Source organism: Mastigoproctus giganteus, chromosome 3 (genome assembly GCF_048544385.1).
Source record: "Mastigoproctus giganteus isolate SK-2022 chromosome 3, ASM4854438v1, whole genome shotgun sequence".
Classification (NCBI taxonomy): Eukaryota; Metazoa; Arthropoda; class Arachnida; order Uropygi; family Thelyphonidae; genus Mastigoproctus; species Mastigoproctus giganteus.
The window spans coordinates 217,978,599-217,995,208 of NC_143577.1; the positions used below are offsets into that span (position 1 = coordinate 217,978,599).

At 36.9% G+C, this 16,610-nt stretch overlaps 1 long non-coding RNA gene across 1 annotated transcript in view; it reads left to right on the forward strand.

The window, feature by feature from the left end:
- The first annotated feature begins 10,367 nt into the window (after positions 1 to 10,367).
- The window catches only part of LOC150088724 (uncharacterized), a 43,808-nt gene continuing 37,565 nt past the window's right edge, over positions 10,368 to 16,610 (forward strand). The window contains exon 1 of the long non-coding RNA XR_016546805.1: positions 10,368 to 10,448. This is a non-coding gene — a long non-coding RNA (uncharacterized LOC150088724). The remainder of the gene's footprint in view (positions 10,449 to 16,610) is intronic.

Below are 16,610 nucleotides of genomic sequence, written 5' to 3' on the forward strand. Positions count from 1 at the left end.
CAAATATACACGTGTGTTATGTTTTATTGACATGAACCTCAAAACTGCAATTAAACAGCTCTGTCTAGCTCATATTCAGCATGAAGAATTATCAGTAATGTGCAATACATGGCATGCTTTCAGACTCTTTGCCTCGGATAATAGCAGTGTCTGCAGGATTTACATGATTTGTTTTCACTTCTCATATTAATTAATTTTCCTATTTCCCTTTAAAAATGTTTTGAGAAAAATGTACATATGCCTAGGATTGCAGAGACATTACCTCTGAAAGCACTTAGGCATTTATGCGTACAAAAAAGCAAGGTGGTTGAATTTATTAAAATTCAACTACCTTTATTTTAAAAGTATTGAATTTATTTTCTGAGAAATTTTTTTTTTTCCAAATGCATCTGATTTTAGCACTACTGCAGGAAGGGGGGGAAAAGCCTATTTTATAGGTGTAGAAAGTTATTTATTTTTAATTTAAGGCATTCCTTGTCACTTAGTGCATTACAAATTGTTCATTATTGAACAGTACTTTGGGCAGGTAGTATTTTGTTTTTGTGCTTGAAAACTGCATTACTTCAAATGTAAACAACAATGCCAGGTTATGAGAGAAGTATTTTTAAGAGTTTAGGGATATATATCCTGGGATGTTCTCTTATATTTACAAATCAGAAAAGGTAAGTTTTCATTTTGTAATTTGTGCCAATCTGATATTAACATATCATATGGCAGAATAATTGATACTGCTGAAAATATTCACAAAAAAGTGTTAAGAAAAAAACTAAATGAATGTTTTTATTTGGAACAAATCAGCAAAGTGGAAATGCTGATTTGTTCATTATACAAGTATTTATTTTTGAAAGCAACAATATTTCTGATTGTAGTAGATCATGCGGCTTCCTTATTCAGGAAAACATTACAGCCTTTAGAGCTTATCCACAGATGGGAAAAAGGCATACACTAGAAGGTAGCTGCATAGAGAAGGATGAAATTACCAACCAAGTTTCAAATCCCTAATTAAAATATTTCTGGGTGAAGGTAAATACTTGTTGACCGTCCCTCATATTTATACTTTATACCATTTGACATTATAGCCTTAGATGCTGATGCACCATAAAATTCCTAAATAAACAACCAACTGTTCACTTATAGAGCATAACCTTCCCATAATCACTTATACAGATGACATGAAAATATGGACCATATCTCATTCAGCTGAACAAGGAGTTAGAAACAATAGCTATGTTAATGATTGTCTGAAAATAATCTGTAATTTCCTACTCTCCTTTGGCCTTGTCCTAAACCCAAAAAAAATCTGTTCATCTTTCTGTCCACAAGTGATTGGCACCATTGTCAGTTTATTCCTGTAATAGGAAATTCTGTTGAAAAAGTTGCACAAGTTATCACAAGTATCTTGGAATTTACTTTGATTTTAAATATTTTTAAAACACATCTTAAATTCCAACACTAAATCTCTGAAATGCATGAAATTTAAGGCAAATTTAATTCACATGTCTGAATTTTCTATAATAGCAAAATATATTAAAACTCATTTGCATCCTGTTATGCTATGGCGCCTCCATAGCCAGGTGGGCAGGAGCAGCAGTGCGTAGCACACGCTTCTTGATTAGACTGGGGTTCGAGCCCATGACCACCAAATACGGAAGATGCTGAAAGGTCAGGGAATGACCACCGCATATCCCCAGAACAAGATGGCCTTAGTTGCTAATGCTCCTAAAAACCAAATAACAACAACCTGTTATTCTATATGGTTCCATAATTTCTTCTGCCTTTGCTGAAACTAATCTTAGTCTTCTCTCTACTGAATTTGGTGTTCTCAATAGGCTAACTTTAAAGCTGGACTCTCTCTCTCTCTCTCTCTCTCTCTCTCTCTCTCTCGCACCTAGTCAAGGTCAGAGATGTTCAGACACCTAGAATATACTCCTATATACTCCAGTTTCTTAGTAAGTGAATCTGTTAAATCTCCTATCGCCATTCCTGAACTTACTCCTGTTCCTTGCCAACTTTTTTCACATTCTTATTCCAAAGGTGTTTTTCCTTCTGCTTGGAAATTTGCTCATATCCAGCCAGTTCCTAAAAAGGGTGACAAATCCCTCCCATGCAATTATCGTCCCATTCCAATTACTTCTACTCTTTCAAAGTGATGGAAAAATCAGTTAACTGCCAACTCTTTAACTACCTAGAAATCTTCCATCTGATCAATGATAGTAAGTATGGATTCCATCAGTGTTGATCCACTGGTGATATTCATATTCTGGCTTCTGTTACCCACTTATGGACAAATTTAATGGAAACGTTTGGTGAAACACAAGCAGTTTCTCTTGACATCTCAAAGGCTTTCGATCGTTTGTGGCATAAAGGTCTTCTAAACAAGCTTCCATCTTATGGTTTGCCAACTGTTTTTTGTAATTGGTTGTCCAGTTTTCTCTATGATGACTCACTGAGGGTAATGGTAGATGGCTCTCTGTCTTCTAACTTCTCCACTAATGCTGGTTGCCCCCAAGTTCAGTTCTTCCCCCCATTATTTTTTCCTCTTGTACATTAATGAACCTTCTTCCATTGACCAGAAATCCTATTCATAGTTTTACTGATGATAGCACATTGCATTCCTGTTCCAGTTTGAGAAACCTTTCCCTGCTTAATCAGCTTCAACTTCTCGAATATCTGCTACCAATTCCGTAAATGCCGATTTCCAGGTAATTCTCCAATGGGGGCAAAGACGACTAAGTTGATTTCAATCCTTATAAAGCTCAGTCCTGTCTTATATCTCACAAAACTCATTCTTCTGCCCTTATGCTTATCTTTGGTGATCCTCCGATTTCTAGGCAAGTTGATATATATCTCTTTTGCGGATTACCCTGACTTCTAATCTCTCTTTGCACAAGCACATTACAAATATTGCTTCCTCTGCATCTAAAAAACTTGGTTTTCTTTTTCACTCTCAGCGTTACTTTTCTTCCAAACAGCTGTTCACTCTGTATAAATCGCAAATCTGCACTACCATGAAATATTGTTCCCACATCTGGGAAAGTACCCCCAAAACCTCTCTCAGGCTTCTAGATTCCATTCAGAAGAGGGCAATTAGGTTAATTAATGACTCATCTCTAACAGAGTCTCTCTCCATTCTTTGTCTCATAGATGTACTGTTTCTGCTGCATGCCTTTTCTACAGATACTTCCATGTACACTGCTCTTCTGAATTGGCTTCTATAATTGCCGCTCTCTCTTTCAAAACAGTCCGAACACGTGCTGCCACCAGCCAACACCCATTTACTGTCCAACTTCAAACTCACAGAAACAACTTTTCATCTACCTCGTTAATTCATTCAACTGCTATTTTCTGGAACAACCTTCCTTCATATGTATTTCCTGAAAATTACAGTCTACAGAATTTCAAGTCTAATATCAACAGATATATATTCTTTCGTCTTCTCAACCTCCAACCAATGCATTGTACTAAGTACTATAGGTTGTAATACCTCTCGTGTTTGGGGTTTTCAAAAAAAAAAAAAAAAAAATTACAATAAACTGATATTTATTTATTTATTTTATTCCCCATGTTCTAATAACTTTTGCTAAACTCAAAAATAATTTTCTATATTCCAATAATTTTTGCTAAATGCCAGAATATTTTTCCATGTTCCTGATATCTGTTTTTCATATATTTTCCAAAATCTTCTGGAGATTTTTCTCTATCCTCTTTCACACATATCTTACCTCTCTTGTACTACATTTCTTCATATAAAAATAATAAATCCTTATTGTATTTATTAAAACTGATAAACCCAATAATGATTTATTAGTCTTCCTTGCCAAAATTTCTTAAATGTTTTTTTGTTTGTAATAATTAGTTAGAAATTTAAAAATTAAAATTTAAAACTTCTAATTATTAATTAATAATTAGTTAATAATTAGAAGTTAGAAAATTTTTATAATTTTCTAACTTCTAATTTCTAAGTGTTTCTTATTTCTTGCACCTACCACGTTATTTGGAATTTCCTGCCATTACAGACTGCCTTCATAATTCTTTGTGGCGTCTACTAAAGTTCTCTTGAAATTTTACCATTGTTTATATAAAATCGTGTTAGCTTCTAGAATGTCTTTTAACTTTTGAGTAAGAATGTTTCTATATTTGAAATATTTGTTTTTATATTTGGTTGTTGGCACATCTGAGAGATTTTTTGTTCAATTTTGACAGTTTTTTAACATACATCTTATTTTTGGCAATAAGTATTTTTAATTTGCTGAATACATGATAAGATGATAGTCACTTCCAGTTTCTAATCTTCCATATGCCCTCTTATCTTTGACTATTTGTTTAAGATCTTTTTAATTAAAATTGCATGTTTTGCAAAATTCTAATACCATTTTATAATTTTTTGTGGTGTCCCTTTCTTTTCAGATTTTCTTAAAATATCTCCGTAGATGTAATTGTTTTTACTTACCATGCTATTTAAATCTCCAGTACTGTTCTTTCTTTGTCATTAGTTTCTAATCCTTTTTCTAAGATATTAAAGACCTCTTCTATTACATTTTTTTTTTTTTTTTTGTAGTCTTTTGCTGGACCATATGGACAAAAAAATTTTCATCACCTAACTTTCCATCTTAAATTTTGCCCATGTAACAATTATAGAATTTGGAGAAGTTTGACTTCTGGGAGGGCTTACAGGTGGAACATTGTTGAGAAGACTAAGACTCACCCTGGGTTATAACACCAGAAGAAGAAGAACAATTATAGATTATACAATACATTCCAGCCAATTAAATATTTCTTCCAAACTAGTTTGAAAAGCTATTGCAACACTTCCTTTGCACTGTATTCTACTTCCATAATAATTTACAATAACTATTTATTAGTAGTGGCAAATGATGCAAGAATGCAAGCTTATACAGCATCAGCCAAAAAAAATGTTGGCTAAGGTAAAGAAAGCCTGCACAAGAAGCACGCAAAAGTTCAATGAAATTTACTGGTAAAAGTACTTTGGCATAATGGCATTTGTATTGTTGCTTGCTCAGTAAACAGATGGTGGGTGTTATCAGTCTGGAGTAGAAGTTGAAGCCCTCCCAAAGTGGGGGGGACAACCTGACCTTTTTTCTTTAGAATCACTAATTGAATCACGAACAAAGTCATATTGGAAGTTCTGGCGTCGTAAAAAATGTTCGTAGCATAGTTTCACCGGTAAACTTTTTTGGAAGTTTGGGCTTCCTTTGCCTTTTTTTTTTTTTTTTTTTTTTGTAATAAACAGTTTATCCACTAGTCCACCAGTGATTCTAAAGAAAAAAGATCAGGTTACCCCCTCCACTTCAGGAGGGTTTCAATCTCCCATGGGATTCAATTTCTACTCTTTACCGATAACACTCACTGTATGTTTACTGAGTGAGCAACAATACAAATGCCGTTACGGCAAAGTACTTTTACCGGTAAATTTCATCGAACTTTTGCGTGCTTCTCGTGTAGGCTTTTTTTACCTTCGCCAAAATGTTTAGTTGCAGCCCTCCTGTATTCATCCTCTTGGTTCTGTGGTACCTGCCATTCTGATTTCATATTGACCTAGTTCTATTGCTAATTCTGCTTCTTTGCTTCACATTGATGGTACCTATCTTAACAGTTGTTGTGGGAGCATATTTGGCTCTGTGTGTGTGTCCTTGTTTCCTAACAAGCATAATGGATACCTTGCCAATCCAAGTGACATCCCAGCCAGTGAGTATATTATTTTGCACTACCATATTGATAGCCGCAGGAGTGGGCACAAATGCACATGCTCAAAATATCGCCTGAAAAAAAACCAAACAAATACTTCTAAAAGGCAATTTGGACATAAGAAGACATCCACAAATTAAAATTAGCACAACTACTATAAAAATAGTTGCAGAACTAAAATATCTTGGAGTGGTCTTTGATTCTAAATTAACTTTTTATCCCCATTTGACCTACTTGGCGAAGAAAGTGGGAAATTATGCAGGTATGATTGCCAGGATCAGTCGATCAGACTGAGGGCTCAAAAGAAAGACCCTGGCAGTCATATATACCGTGCAATGTAATGTTCCTACCTGTTATCACCTATGGAGCCAGTGCGTGGTTCACCTGCTCGGCCATAGTAAGAAACAGGAATAAATTAGAATCGATACAAAGGACAATACTTCTCACCATTATCAGAGCATGTCCGGTGTTGGGTCCACTGTTGTTTTGTATATTTATCAATGATATTGATGAAGGTATATCAGGCTTGTTGTCGAAGTTTGCAGATGATACAAAGGTTGGCAGGGTTGTTAATGACAGCAATGGGCTAAGAAGTGGCAACTGAAGTTTAACCTTGACAAATGCAAAGTACTGCATATGGGTAGAAGTAACCCCAGAGAAACATACCAACTGTGTGGTACTACACTTAAGGTGGTAGAAAATGAAAAAGACCTGGGAGTAATTGTGCAGTCAGATATGAAGTTTTCTGAGCAATGCAGACAGGCTGCCAGGGCATGGGGTTTTGTCAATGATATATAGGAATTTTGCAAGCTGGGAAAAGGAGGTGATTGTCCCTCTGTATAAGGCAATGGTCAGGCCACGCCTTGAGTACTGTGTACATGTCTGGAGGCCTCATTTTAGGAAGGATGTAGATTTGCTTGAGCCTGTATAGAGAAGGGCAACAACATTGGTGCGGGGAATGAAAGGATCCTCTTACCAAGAGAGGCTTAAGTTCTGCAAATTGCAATGACTGGAGACTAGGCACCTGCGCGGTGATCTGATTGAGGTGTATAAGGCCTTGAATGGGTTGAGCATACTGAATTCTGATGGGATCCTTCCACTTGTTCAGATTACGAACCTAAGGGGGCATAAATTCAAATTAAGAAAAGACAGATGTAGATTAGATGTGCGGAAATTTGCCTTTAGCCAGCGGGTGGTTAATTACTGGAACAAACTTCCATCTGTCGTTGTGGAAGTTGATAGGTTGAATAAATTTAAGGAGGAATTGGAAAGGCATTTGGAGGGAATGGTGTGTTTTTTTTTTTTTTTTGTTTTTTTTTTTGGCTGATGCTGCATAAGCTCATACACTTGCTTTCTTGCATCACATGCCACTAATACTACTACTATGTTACACAGTGAGCACACCTGCACTACAATTGCTGGTTGGAACTCTTCCACTTTTCCTGGAGGCTTGTATTATAGACAAGACATATAAAAGAGGCTTGTATTATAGACTTAAAAAGGGCATACCCACAGAATTTCTGGGGATAGCTCTTGATACAGCCAGCACCTCCAATGCTGAAAGAAAAAGATTAGCCACAAAGCTCCATGATCTATGGCAAACAAAATGGGAGCAGGAAACCAGAGGTCTAGTTACTGCCACAGGTGGCAGTGGTCAGCCCAAAGCTGCCTAAGTGGTATGCCCCTGGACTTTTTACAACATTCATACTGACAGGTCATGGCTCCCTAAAGGCAAAACTAACCTCCGAGGACTGACTGATGACCCAAATTGCACCTGTGGCGAGAATAAAGACTGGGCACACATTCTATATGAATGTATAATTTATGACATCCCCAGAACACAGCTAATAGCACAGATTGTCCTCCTTCCAAAGGGAGAAGAGCATCTATTCATTATAGAAGAGGAAAATTATAAAGCCTTTACAACCTTCACACAGAAAGTATTTGAAATGTGCAGAACTATCAAGAATGGCAATTCAGTCCCCCAGAAATTAAATAATAATCAATGGTTAAAATTGCCCATGTCTCCCACCACACCCAGACAATAATCTAATAACTGTCAGGACAGCAGTATCCTGCACCCTGACATGACAAAACCAGATTGACCTGGGTACCCCTAGCATTTCCCTGCCATGTGTAGGAACCTGGGGCCCCACACCAAATAAGTAACCATGTGCGGGAGAGAGAGATGTACAAGGCAGCCAGGGAAGCAGATTAGCTGAAAAATATCAGTAAGCTGGTAGTAAGGGGATGCAAGTAGAATGAAAGACAGAATGAATAGGCTGGTCACTGAGTGAAAGAGTGAATTAGGAATTATGGTAAAAGGGAATAAATGTCAGTTTTGGTGAAAGAAAGACGGACCCAGCACGAGGGAAAGAAAGTGAATGAGTGTTATGGTGAATGGGAATAAGTGGAAGAGCAATTGTAATTGGCTGAAAGAATACAAAGTTAATAATAACTTACACTACTTGATATATACTAACAAACATTTACTAACAACACTATGACTGCATTCTCCCCTGGCCTGCAAAAAACTTGAGGCTAGGACTGCACCACAACTGAAGAATAATAGTAAGTTGAGGTGCCCAGAGAGTGCAGTGCAGAAAGCAAGAGTCGAACAAATGAAATGAAAGCTAGAAGAATGAATGAGAGTGTAAATGTGTGAGAAAAAGAACACAAACCATAAATGTTAAAGTTAAGTTCACACTAACCCTAGTTTTAATCTTTTATATTCTTTCTTATTTAGCTTAATTATTAAGCATCAGTATTTAAATTACATTACACATCATTGCATCCCCCCCTCTGGTGTGTGAGAAAGAGATGAATGTGTGAGTGAAAAAAAAAATATATATATATAATCTAACAGAAAGAAAAAAAAAATATATATATATATATATTATAAACTATTAAAAAAAAAGTATAAAAATAGAATGCAAGTAGAATGAGAATGTGGATTATGAATGAAGTAAATATGTCTCTCCCCCCCCTTGCCTGGTGGGTCCCCCACTGCCAGTTAACATGTCCCGCCTCTAGAGTGGGATGGGCAGTTTGACCTTCCTACTGGATTTGACAAGACACGGGCCTGACAACCATCACCAACATCAAAAAATTCTATTGTCCCTATTCTTCTACCTGTTTCCCTTAAGTCTCCAATCTCTCCACACTCTAACTAAAACAATGCCGCAAAATTCCAATCAGCATCAAAAAATTCAACTGCTTTCTCGTAAGCCTCTTTCAGCCTTTCCAAATTCTAGTGTCCCTCCTCCCCCACTTTTTTTTTTTTTTTTGGCATTGCCACTGAAATCCTCCGAAAATAGGTGGCAGGACCTGCCAGAGTACTTAAATAATCTACTGGGTGCCTGACCTGCCTCCTCATGGCAAAGTGTGGTCAACGGTGGGTCACAATAGGGGCCCAACGACTAAATGCCAACCAGGCTAGCCGGGTGGGTAAAGCGCCTGCCTGGCAACCCAAAGGTCGCGAGTTCGAATCCCGCCTCGGGCTTGGATCAAAGTACTGCAAAAAACCTTGGGAGGTGCACTATGGCCACAGAAGCCGATGCGCCAATAACTACCAAAAAAAAAAGACTAAATGGTCAGAGAAACAACAGAACATAATGCTACACAACAGACCACTCCCCACACACTTTTTAAATTTCTGGCCTCTACAGAGTTCTGTGTCACTTACAAAGAATACATTGCAGAGATGGGGGAACCCCCCGGTGCCGTCAGACAGCTAACACACTTTACACTACCATATTGATAAAGTTTAACATATAGTTTATCCATTTTAGTCAGTTTAGCTCCATATTGGCAACCCATTCTCATTCATTTAGTAGCCATGTAACTGGTTCCCTTTTAACAGGTTGCATCTAAAGAAGTAGGAGTGGATATTGGGCATGGACCCAAACTAGTTCCCCAAAAGCTCATTCTAGGAGATGTCAGTGGGAGGGGAACCCTCCTAGCTAGATGCTCTCAATCCCCAGGGTAACCCAGCAATTGCAGTTGCACTAATGCCGGGCGCCTCCGTAGCCAGGTGGGAAGGAGCAGCAGTGCGTAGCACACGCTTCTTGATTAGACCGGGGTTTGAGCCCATCACCACCAAACACGGAGGATGCGGAAAGATCAAGGGAATGACCACCACATATTCTCGGAGCAATATGGCCTTAGTTGCTAATTCTCCTAAAAACCAAATAACAAACAAACAAGCACTAATGCCTTGCAGGAGTTGTCAACGGTTAATGAAGAAACAAGTTCAAAACGAAGAACAGAAGTTTTAGTTTATAGTGATAATGAAATTAATAAATAAAAAGAAATCTCACTAGTTAATTCTAATAAAAAAGAATATTTAATTTTAATTTAAGATAAGAGGATATCTTTTGATATTGTTAAAGAAAGAATGTTTGGTAGAGCAAGGGAATGTAGATACATACACTGTTCTCTGAAAAATTTCTGTTTAATCAAGGCTTAATAAATTAATAAAATAAAACCTTCAGAGGGCAAAATTTTCTGCTACATTTTCAATTACATCCTTTTCATATGGTATTAATGCCATAAAATTTGTGATGAAAATTTTTAGGCTTTAATACTTATATATTGATCACATCCCATAAAAAAATCAGATTCTATTTTGATTGAAATATTCGATTATTTTATAGATAAGAAAGGAGAATGAGATTTTGGTTGTCATTTTCTACATTCTAAGCATTTTTGAGCCAGCATATATCATGTTCAAATTTTATGATGTAAGTATTATTTATAAATTTTGATTTACTAAACATTTTCAGATTATTTTGAATTTTAATTAAGACAAAATTATATACCTTTCATGTCCATATTCATTGTTCTCATACTCAATGAAATTTTCAAATTCTGTAATTAAAATAAAGCAATATGGAATCATGAAATGGATTTCATATTTCTGAATATTTACTTAAGAGGGTGGAGTGGTGGGGAGTCATAAATCTGTTGGTAACAATTACAACATAATAATGCTGTGGGAGAGTTTCCAAGAGATCAAAATTGTGGAAATTAGAGTTATATAAAAAAAGCTTGATGATAGAGAGAAGAAATAATGAAGAACAAATATTTTATTTTTGACATACTTGGACTCTAATTGTAAAAAATAAAAAAAAATTAAAACATCAACATGTTACATGTATTCCCAAATGATTATGGGAATCTGTTAATATATTCCTGTTAAAAAAAGTGAGAGAGAGAATAATAATTTTTTTTAAAATATTGAATAGGGCCCTCGGAAGTAATTGGATTCCAAATGCTTATTGCTTTTGCAGATTTTATTTCCCTTTGTCAAAATAGTTCTACATGTAACACATTGATATTTATGTAGTAGGCAGTCCAATGAAAGGAAGTAAGAAATAAAAATTACCTCCTTTCCTCAGTAATTTGGAATTGCTTGTTGAACAAACAAATTTTTTATAAATTTTCTCATTTTTAAACTTGTACCAAAAGTGCACAGACTGTATGCATTTGGAGATTGCTATTCGCTGCTAGCACAAATTATAATAAACATGAAATCGTAGTAGCTATTATAAATAATATACCAGTCATAATTAGGAGGAAGTAACAGTTGAGATTACTGTACTAAAATACAAAGTTGTGACTGAAATAGTTTAGAAAAATATATCCTGATTTTATTTCAGGTAGTAATATCCAAACTATAAATTAATGATTTGTATTAATGATAGGCTGCTGCTGATAATAATGCCTATTCTGGAATAATTTGAGATGAAATTGTTGTTTATATTTCCTTATCTAGAAATGTGCACTTTCAGATTTTAGAAAAATATGACATCATGAATAATCTTTTAAAGGAAATAAAAACTTTTTATTAAAGCACTTTGTGAAAAGGGAGCTGAAAGTTAAATTCTAACAATTTCTCTTTGCAAAGCAGTTGAATGGACTTCTGCAATGACTGTATTGTCTAGATGAAGCATGTATCAAACAGGAAATATGAAGTAGAAGTTAAATGAAACTGACAAATCTTCTAAATCCCCTAAAAAGTGAAATTGCATTTATCCCATGACTGTAATCAGTGACAATTTCTTAATACAGTCATCCCTCGATTTGCACATAGGTTACGTTCCAGGAAAACACTGCCGACCGGGCTAGCTGGGTGGCACTTCGAAAGTGGGAAGTGCCTGCCTGGCAACCCAAAGGTCACGGGTTCACTCGGGCTTGGATCAAAGTACTGCAAAAACCTTGGGAGGTGCATTATGGCCACAGAAGTCGATGCGCCAACAACTACCCCAAAAAAAAAAAAAAAAAAAAAGGAAAACACTGCTCAGTCCAAATCTGCACAATTCGAAACATAGTTTATATGACATAATGAGGGTTCTGTACGTGAACACACACACACACACACACACACACACACAAAAAATTAAATTGAAAAAAATTGTCTTCATTTTAAGAAAAATGAAAAAAATTACAAACATGTCCATAAAATTAATCTCTAGATTTTTAATATAAATTCATTGCTTGTTATCCTGTGATAAACTTGGAACAGTATCTAGCCTTTTTGAAAAAAATTAGTTAAAATTGTTTCCTTAGAAACATGCCATTTTTCTTTATAAATTTCTTCATAAGGAACTAAAGCCAACTATAAAGTTTTGCAAAAATTTAAATTCCTCTCCAAATTAGGATCCATATCCAGAGCTTCTTGGCTAAGCTGATTTGCAAGTCTTAAAAACTCAGCTAGTCTTTTTGCAGTCAAATTTTTGTGTGCATCATCATTTTTATCATTTTTGTCATCTTTTTCTTCACATTGCAAAAAAAAATATCGTCCACTGATGATTGTTTTCTATGAGATACACGGACTTTTGTGATATCTGCTGGTTCCAGTTCTTCAAATCCCTCTCTGCTGATCATTTTGCCAATCCTTGAAGATTTTTAACTGTCATACAGGCTTTTTTTGCTCGATTTCCAGTGAATTGGTGGCACCTCCGTAGCCAGGTGGGAAGGAGCGGCAGTGCATAGCACATGCTTCTTGATTAGACCGTGGTTCAAGCCCGTGACCACCAAATACGGAGGATGCGGAAAGGTCAGGGAATGACCACCGCATATCCCGGAGCAATATGGCCTTAGTTGCTAATTTCTCCTAAAAACCAAATAACAAACAAATCCAGTGAATTGGTAAGGAGCTTTTTGATATTCCTTTAAAACCATGAGGATTTTCTGACGTATAAATTAGAAGCAGTTTACACTTAAATTCACCCTCTGCATTGCCACATAACAAACGTGTTAACCTATCTTTTGCAGCTTTGAAACCTGGGGCAGTTTTCTCTTCTTTTGAAATTAATGTTCGGTTGGCATATGCTTCCAAAATAAGCTGGTCTCGTCAGCTTTAAACACTTGACTTTCTTTGTTTCAAACATCCTTTAAAGTTTTTGGATACAAAGAAGCAGCTTCCGTATCTGCACTTCACTTGTATCTGCTGCTTCACCCATTAATTTTAGATTGTGAAGACTTTGACACGTTTTAAAATTTTTAAACCAACCCTTATTGCCCTGAAAAACATCTACATTGGATGAACCGGCTTCTTCTTGTAAGCGATTAAAATTTGCAGAGCTTTGGCACAAATAATATCTGAACTAAGAGGCATTCTTTTTTGATTAAGATCTTCTATCTAGAAAGAAAGTAATTTTTCAGTTTTTTCTTACTTTTGTAGTGCTTTTTGCAGCTGATGATGTGGAATAGATATCTGAACTTTCTCAGCATTTTCCCTGATTCATCGAATGTCAGATTCATTTATGCTGTACTTCTTGGCCAATGTCACAACCTTTTTGCCATTTTATAACTCCTTAACGATTTTTTATTTTTCCTCTAAATTAAAATTTTTTTTTGTTGTAGCTTTCTTCATTTTAGGCACTAATTAAACACACACTTATATAGACAAGAAATATTAAATCAGAAAAAGCAATGCTTACCTATTAAAACACTTTCTGTTACGTGAACCAGAAAAAGATTCTGTCTGAACAGCTAATGTAGGATAACTGATGAAAGGGGTTCCTGAATGAGGAAGTTGTTTCAAAAAAACCGGACAAACACACCACCATTTATTGCTATGTTTGGTTATAAGAATCAGTTTTGAACACCTTTGTGATATTTTTCTAAAGCACATTTCTGGGGGTCATGACCATAAAACAATAAAAACAATTTGCACATACAGTTTGTCTAGTTTCTCCTTGAATTAGCATTAGCATTAGTAGAGGCATTTGATGCAAGAAAGCAAGCTTATGCAGTATCAGCCAAAAAAAAAAAGTAACATAAATAAATAAAAATAACCACTGCCACTTCACCCCTCTGTTCGTTCGAAATACCTGTCCAGCTGAGCCTTAAACTTATTTAGGCTATCAACTTCCACGACAAGGGATGGAAGTCTGTTCCACCTACCAACCACCCGCTGGCTAAAGGCAAATTTCCGCCCATCTATCCTACATCTGTCTTTCCTCAATTTGAATTTATGCCCTCTCAGGTGATTATTCTGAGCAAGAGGAAGAATCCCATCAGCATTGAGCATGCTCAAACCATTCAAGGCTTTGTACACCTCTATCAGATCACCTCGCTGGTGCCTAGTTTCCAGACACTGTAATTCGCAAAACTTAAGCCTTTCTTCGTAAGAGCACTCCTTTGTCCCATTCACCAATCTAGTTGCCCTTCTTTGTATTCGTTCCAGCAGCTCTACATCCTTCTTGAAATGAGGCCTCCAGGCCTGTATACAGTACTCTAGGTGTGGCCTGACCATTGCCTTATACAAGGGAATAATCACCTCCTTATCCCTGCTAGAAAAATTCCTATATATCATTGACAATACACCATGAGCTACACTTGCAGCCCGTCTGAACTGCTCAGAGAACTTCATATCTGCCTGCACAACCACCCCCAGATCCCTTTCATTCTCTACCACTGTCAGTGTAGTACCACAGAATTGATACGTTGCTCTGGGGTTGCTGTTTCCCATATGTAGTACTTTACATTTGTCAATGTTAAACTTCATTTGCCACCTCGAAGCCCATCTGCTCAACCTTTCCAAATCCTGTTGCAGCAGCATAGTGTCAGTAGTGTCCTTGACAACCCTGCCAACCTTCGTATCATCTGCAAACTTGGACATTAAGCCTGATATACCATCATCAATATCATTTATAAATACAGAAAACAATGAAGGACCCAATACTGAACCCTGAGGGACTCCACTAATAACATTAGTCCACGATGAGCAGTGTCCATTGATTACCACTCTCTGTCTTCTCCCCCTCAACCATCCCTTTATCCATAGCAGCAATTTGCCTCCAATGCCACACTGCTCCAATTTGTGCAGCAGTCTTCCATGTGCAACAGTATCAAAAGCCTTTCTAAGATCCAAGTATATAATATCAAAGTTATTCCCTGCATCCAGTTCTTTTGTGACTGCATCATAGTATCCAATCAAATTGGTCAGGCAAGACTTACCCTTAACAAAACCATGCTGTGTTCTAGCTATAACTGAAGTCTTGTCTAGATGATCCTGCAGTGCTTCTTTAACCAGTGCCTCCATTAATTTTCCAGGAACAGAAGTTAAACTCACAGGTCTATAATTACTTGTGTCAGCCTTTGATCCCCCTTTGTGAATTGGGGTCACATTTGCACATCTCCAGTCCATGGGTACCTCCCCTGAGTCCAAGGAAGCTCTCATAATTATGGCTAAGGGTTTGCTTACTTCCTTTGCTGCCTCCTTTAATATAACTGGATAGATCCCATCCACCCCAGGTGCCTTTCTTGTGTTTATCTTCAACAATTTCTCCTCCACTTTGCTCTCAGTTATTACAAGATTCTCTAGCTTACTGCTAGAGTTGAATACACCTCTGGCATTCCCCTCGCTGAATAACTACTCATGTGTGAATGTCGATGCAAAATATTCATTTAGTTTGTTAGCTACCTGAGCAGGGTCATCAACAGTTGACCCATCGATCTCAAGTGGACCAATCTGATTCATCCCCTTCCTTCTAGAGTTTACATAAGTAAAGAACTCTTTGCTGTTTTTCTTCGCATCCCTTGCCAAGGATCTCTCGTAATCTGCCTTCGCCTGCCTAACCTCCTTTGTAACTTGGTTACAGATCAACTTGTATCTATCATAGGCGTCTGTGTCACGTGTTAATTTGTATGTATCCCATGCATTTTTCTTTTCTGCCATATGCCTCATCAGTTCATCTGACATCCATTTAGGCCGAAACCTTGAACAATATTTCTTAGTTGGTATGTAAAGCCTAGTAGCTTCCAAGATAAGTTCTTTGAATGCTTCCCATTTTGAATTTGCTGTTGGCAATATCATCAGTTGATCCCACTGTACAGAATTTAAATACTGTCTCAGTCCACTGTAGTCGCCTTTACGAAAGCAATACCCCTTCCCTTTACCCCTAATGGTAGTTACCTCTTTGAGTAACTCCCACTTCAGCACACTGTGGTCACTGCCACCAAGTGGTTCATTTATCTGCAGATTCTTAATGCATGAAGAATCACTACTGATAATCAAATCAAGAGTATTACTCCCTCTAGTTGCCTCCCGAACATGCTGATGTAGAAAACAATCATCCTATAAATCCACAAAAGCCTTGCTACTGTGTGAGTGACCAGCCCCCAAATTCCAGTCAATATCTGGGAAATTAAAATCCCCCATTATAAGACTCTCTGATTTACTGGCCCACTCTATTTCTCCGAACAGTTTCTTATTATACTCATCAGAGTCATTAGGCCTATAGCACACTCCTACTCTCAATTTTGATCTCCCAATGCTTATGTCACACCAAACTGACTCGACACTGCACTGTCCAGCGATTTCGACTGGCTTCACTTCCTTGGATTTTATGTGTTTTTTAACTAATAGCATAACCCCTCCTCCCTTCCTATCC